The sequence below is a fragment of the Oncorhynchus clarkii genome, chromosome 17 (assembly GCF_045791955.1).
Source record: "Oncorhynchus clarkii lewisi isolate Uvic-CL-2024 chromosome 17, UVic_Ocla_1.0, whole genome shotgun sequence".
NCBI classification, from domain to species: Eukaryota; Metazoa; Chordata; class Actinopteri; order Salmoniformes; family Salmonidae; genus Oncorhynchus; species Oncorhynchus clarkii.
In genome coordinates, this window is record NC_092163.1 from 47,635,228 (window position 1) to 47,640,534 (window position 5,307).

Consider the following 5,307-nt stretch of genomic DNA (forward strand, 5'->3'; position numbering starts at 1 on the left):
TGAAATGTGAGTGAATTGTTTGTTGCGTCGGTGGGGTATGCTCATCCACTCATGCTGATTTTACACACCAGCACTGTGCCCTTTTCACCACTAGGAGGCACATTTCATTGTTTTACTGTGTAGAGTAGATTCTGTCAACCACCAACTCAATTTCCTGGTGGATTTAATCGGGCAAAGCAGGAAATATTTCAGTGGGTGAAAGAACCAATGTTAAAAGTATTTCTCTCCTACTGAATAGATTTTATGCATTTTTATTCATAATCCTTCAACATTTCAACTTCCCTCATCTTTACTGACTACCCCCTTGTTCATTATCTCAAATGAGCAAAATAACTATTCTGTACTGTTGGCTTAATTTGTCTGTCTTTTTACTGGTTCTACCTGTATTTGCCTATCTCTATTTCCCTAGACCATGTTGCTGTTAGGAAGGGAAGAAAGTGGGTGGGTTCAGAGGGATCCCAGTCTTTACCGTCAGGGTCTGTGGTCTCCCACCTTTCCCAGCTGCGGTGGGGGTTGTCCCTCTGGTCCTTACATCTGGAGCATGTTAGCCACTTCCTGTCGCTAGCATCCGGTCAAGCCCCTATCCCACAGAGCCGGGATGGGAGAGGCACAGGAGTGGTCTGGGCCTGTACAAACACGACGATTGTGTGTCCTGTTATAAGAATGAGGACCCAGATATTAAATATTGACTGTTTTTTGGGGGGGCCAATGAGGGATGTAAATAACCAATAGAGTAGTATACTAGATCAAATTAATTGTTTATTTTGATGTTACACTTTAGGGATGTCTATGGTATTCTCTCTGGTATGCAATCGGGTTTCTGCTCAGGTTATGGATGTGTCACTGCAACCTTAAAGGTCCTAAATGATGTCACCATTGCCTTTGATTCTAAGCAATGTTGTGCCGTTATTTTTATTGACTTGGCCGAAGGTTTCATACTGTAGACCATTCTTGTGGGTCAGCTAAGGAGAATTTGTTTCTGAGGGGTCATTGGCCTGGTTTGCGAACTACCTCTCTCAAAGAGTGCACTGTGTAAAGTCAGGACATCTGCTTTCTCAGTCACTACCTGTCACCAAGGGAGTACCCCAAGGCTTGAGCCTTTCTCTCTTCTCAATTTACATTAACAACATAGCTCAGGCAGTAGGAAGCTCTCTCATCCATTTATATGTAGATGATAGTCTTATACTTAGCTGGTCCGTCCCTGGATGTTGTGTTAAACGCTCTACAATAAAGCTTTGTTTTTGTCCAACAAGCTTTCTCTGCCCTTAACCTTGTTTTGAACACCTCCAAGGTGTTCAGGTAAGGGTGCTCTCGAGCGGCTAGATGTTCTTTACCATTCGGCCATCAGATTTGCCACCAAAAATCCTTATAGGACACATCTCTGTAAACTGTCCATCTCTATGTAACATAAGTTTAAACCGTCCCCTCGCCCATACCCGGGCGCGAACCAGGGACCCTCTGCACACATCAACAGTCACCCTCGAAGCATCGTTACCCATCGATCCACAAAAGCCCTTGCAGAGCAAGGGGAACAACTACTTCAAGGTCTCAGAGCAAGTGACGGCACTGATTGAAACGCTATTTAGCGCACACTGCTAACTAAGCTAGCCGTTTCACATCCGTTACATCTATACCTGACGCAGTTACTACTTCTTTATAAAACCCTCTTAAGCTTCACTCCCCTATATCTGCAATACCTACTGCAAGCAACCTTCATCCTCCACATAAAACACCCGTTCTGCCAGTTACATTCTGTTAAAGATCCCTAAAGCACATACATTCCTGGGCCGCTCCTCTTTTCAGTTCGCTGCAGCTAGCGACTGGGGCGAGCTGCAAAAAAAAACACTCAAACTGAACAGTTTTATCTCCATCTCTACATTCGGACTCAATCATGGACACTCTTAATTACACTTGTGGCTGCTTTGCGTGATGTGTTGTCTCTACCTATTTGCACTTTGTTAGGCACAGACAACAATATTTGTACCATGTTTGTGCTGCTACCATGTTTCTACCATGCTGTGTTGTCATGTGTTGCTGCCACCGTGTTGTGTTACAGTGCCTTGCGAAAGTATTCGGCCCCCTTGAACTTTGCGACCTTTTGCCACATTTCAGGCTTCAAACATAAAGATATAAAACTGTATTTTTTTGTGAAGAATCAACAACAAGTGGGACACAATCATGAAGTGGAACGACATTTATTGGATATTTCAAACTTTTTTAACAAATCAAAAACTGAAAAATTGGGCATGCAAAATTATTCAGCCCCTTTACTTTCAATGCAGCAAACTCTCTCCAGAAGTTCAGTGAGGATCTCTGAATGATCCAATGTTGACCTAAATGACTAATGATGATAAATACAATCCACCTGTGTGTAATCAAGTCTCCGTATAAATGCACCTGCACTGTGATAGTCTCAGAGGTCCGTTAAATGCGCAGAGAGCATCATGAAGAACAAGGAACACACCAGGCAGGTCCGAGATACTGTTGTGAAGAAGTTTAAAGCCGGATTTGGATACAAAAAGATTTCCCAAGCTTTAAACATCCCAAGGAGCACTGTGCAAGCGATAATATTGACATGGAAGGAGTATCAGACCACTGCAAATCTACCAAGACCTGGCCGTCCCTCTAAACTTTCAGCTCATACAAGAAGAAGACTGATCAGAGATGCAGCCAAGAGGCCCATGATCACTCTGGATGAACTGCAGAGATCTACAGCTGAGGTGGGAGACTGTCCATAGGACAACAATCAGTTGAATATTGCACAAATCTGGCCTTTATGGAAGAGTGGCAAGAAGAAAGCCATTTCTTAAAGATATCCATAAAAAGTGTCGTTTAAAGTTTGCCACAAGCCACCTGGGAGACACACCAAACATGTGGAAGAAGGTGCTCTGGTCAGATGAAACCAAAATTGAACTTTTTGGCAACAATGCAAAACGTTATGTTTGGCGTAAAAGCAACACAGCTCATCACACTGAACACACCATCCCCACTGTCAAACATGGTGGTGGCAGCATCATGGTTTGGGCCTGCTTTTCTTCAGCAGGGACAGGGAAGATGGTTAAAATTGATGAGAAGATGGATGGAGCCAAATACAGGACTATTCTGGAAGAAAATCTGATGGAGTCTGCAAAAGACCTGAGACTGGGACGGAGATTTGTCTTCCAACAAGACAATGATCCAAAACATAAAGCAAAATCTACAATGGAATGGTTCAAAAATAAACATATCCAGGTGTTAGAATGGCCAAGTCAAAGTCCAGACCTGAATCCAATCGAGAATCTGTGGAAAGAACTGAAAACTGCTGTTCACAAATGCTCTCCATCCAACCTCACTGAGCTCGAGCTGTTTTGCAAGGAGGAATGGGAAAAAATGTCAGTCTCTCGATGTGCAAAACTGATAGAGACATACCCCAAGCGACTTACAGCTGTAATCACAGCAAAAGGTGGCGCTACAAAGTATTAACTTAAGGGGGCTGAATAATTTTGCACGCCCAATTTTTCAGTTTTTGATTTGTTAAAAAAGTTTGAAATATCCAATAAATGTCGTTCCACTTCATGATTGTGTCCCACTTGTTGTTGATTCTTCACAAAAAAATACAGTTTTATATCTTTATGTTTGAAGCCTGAAATGTGGCAAAAGGTCGCAAAGTTCAAGGGGGCCGAATACTTTCGCAAGGCACTGTATGTGTTGCTCCCATGCGGTGGTGTCTTAGGTCTCTCTTTATGTAGTGTTGCGGTGTCTCTCTTGTCGTGATGTGTGTTTTGTCATACATTTATATTTTTAATCCCAGCCCCCGTCCCCGCAGGAGGCCTTTTGCCTCTTGGCAGGCTGTCATTGTAAATAAAAATGTGTTCTTAATTGACTTGCCTAGTTAAATAAAGTTATTTTTTTAAGTGTGAATGTCAACCGGTGTCTATAAGAATGTGTAAAGGTATAAAAGAGGATATTTTCAAGAACTCCATAGCTGTTTTCTTTCTAGAAGTGTTCTGTTCCCTCATGAACTCATTTACTCTTCAAGATGACTGAACTTCCCACCTCCCCGTGCAGTACAGAAAAGCTGTTTTATAGGCCGTTCAAAGCCTTTGCACCTCCAGTCAAACAGAATCCCTTTAAATATGAACATCAAATCCCCCTTCTTCTTGTGTACCCATATGTGTGCCATGTGTATAGGCTACAGTACAGAACACCAACCTACTGCTCCAACGTGTCGACCCACTATAGACTCTACGTCTGGTCATGCTGCCTGTCTGTAATGGCACTGGAACCCCAGGACTGTACAGAGCTTAGAGAGAAGAATGCAGAATGACATAGCTTCAAGTCAAACCCAGGTGAAGTAAATCCAGCCACAGATCTTTTATAAACATTGCAGAACAGAGAGACGAGGGTTTAATATTACAATGACCACACCTACACTAAAATCAAATACTGTTCACCGAATGATACTGTACTTCAGCTTCTTGAACAATACAGTGCGTCATTGTGTGCAGATGTCCTCTTGAGTTTGTTTTATTTAGGAAAATGTAGAAATGACTCAAGGAAATGCGACGTTCTAGGTTTACTTATATTTGTCTTAAAATTGGTTGTGTATAAAGACAATTCAGTTTAAATTAGATTGCGTCCTTGAACACTGCTCCCCGAAAAACAAGATAAATATATACAATCAGAGGACATTTTGGAAAGCAAAAGTTGTAAGGCTTTGTTTCAGTGGGGTGACTGATTTATAATCAGTTGGTTTTCAGACAGATTAACCCCAGGTCATGAGAAAGGGGTTAAGGGTTAGAGTCCTCAATGTCATAAAGGTACTGGTGATAATGCTGCTATGGCCAGGTGTAGTAGGAGGGTGGTGGTGGTATAGTTTGCAACAGGGTTGAGGTTTGTCAGGAAAAGTGTTAAATTATCTGTTGATTTTTGATGGTTGGGAGGTGGGGTATTTTGCCAATATCTCCTTCCATCCCCCCATATGCAAGCAGGATCCCCTGCCTGTTCCTAATTTATTGTCTTGTCGCTTACATTGTTTGTGTTCAAATCACCCAATTAGAAAATCGGCTCTATTGAAAACGTCTCTCTTACACACACACACACACAAGTGCAGTTTATTACACATTATTACAAATGATTACACATTTATTATATATTATAGCCTATCTATTATCTATAATAATTTCTATATTTTCTATAATCTATTCTCAATTAGTATTATTATTATTGTTTTTATTGTAGAAGACAAACTCAATCCCATCTAAGCCTAGCCTGCCTCCACCTCCCCCTTCGAGTCCCAAATTTGAATGCAACAGGCAATACCAGATG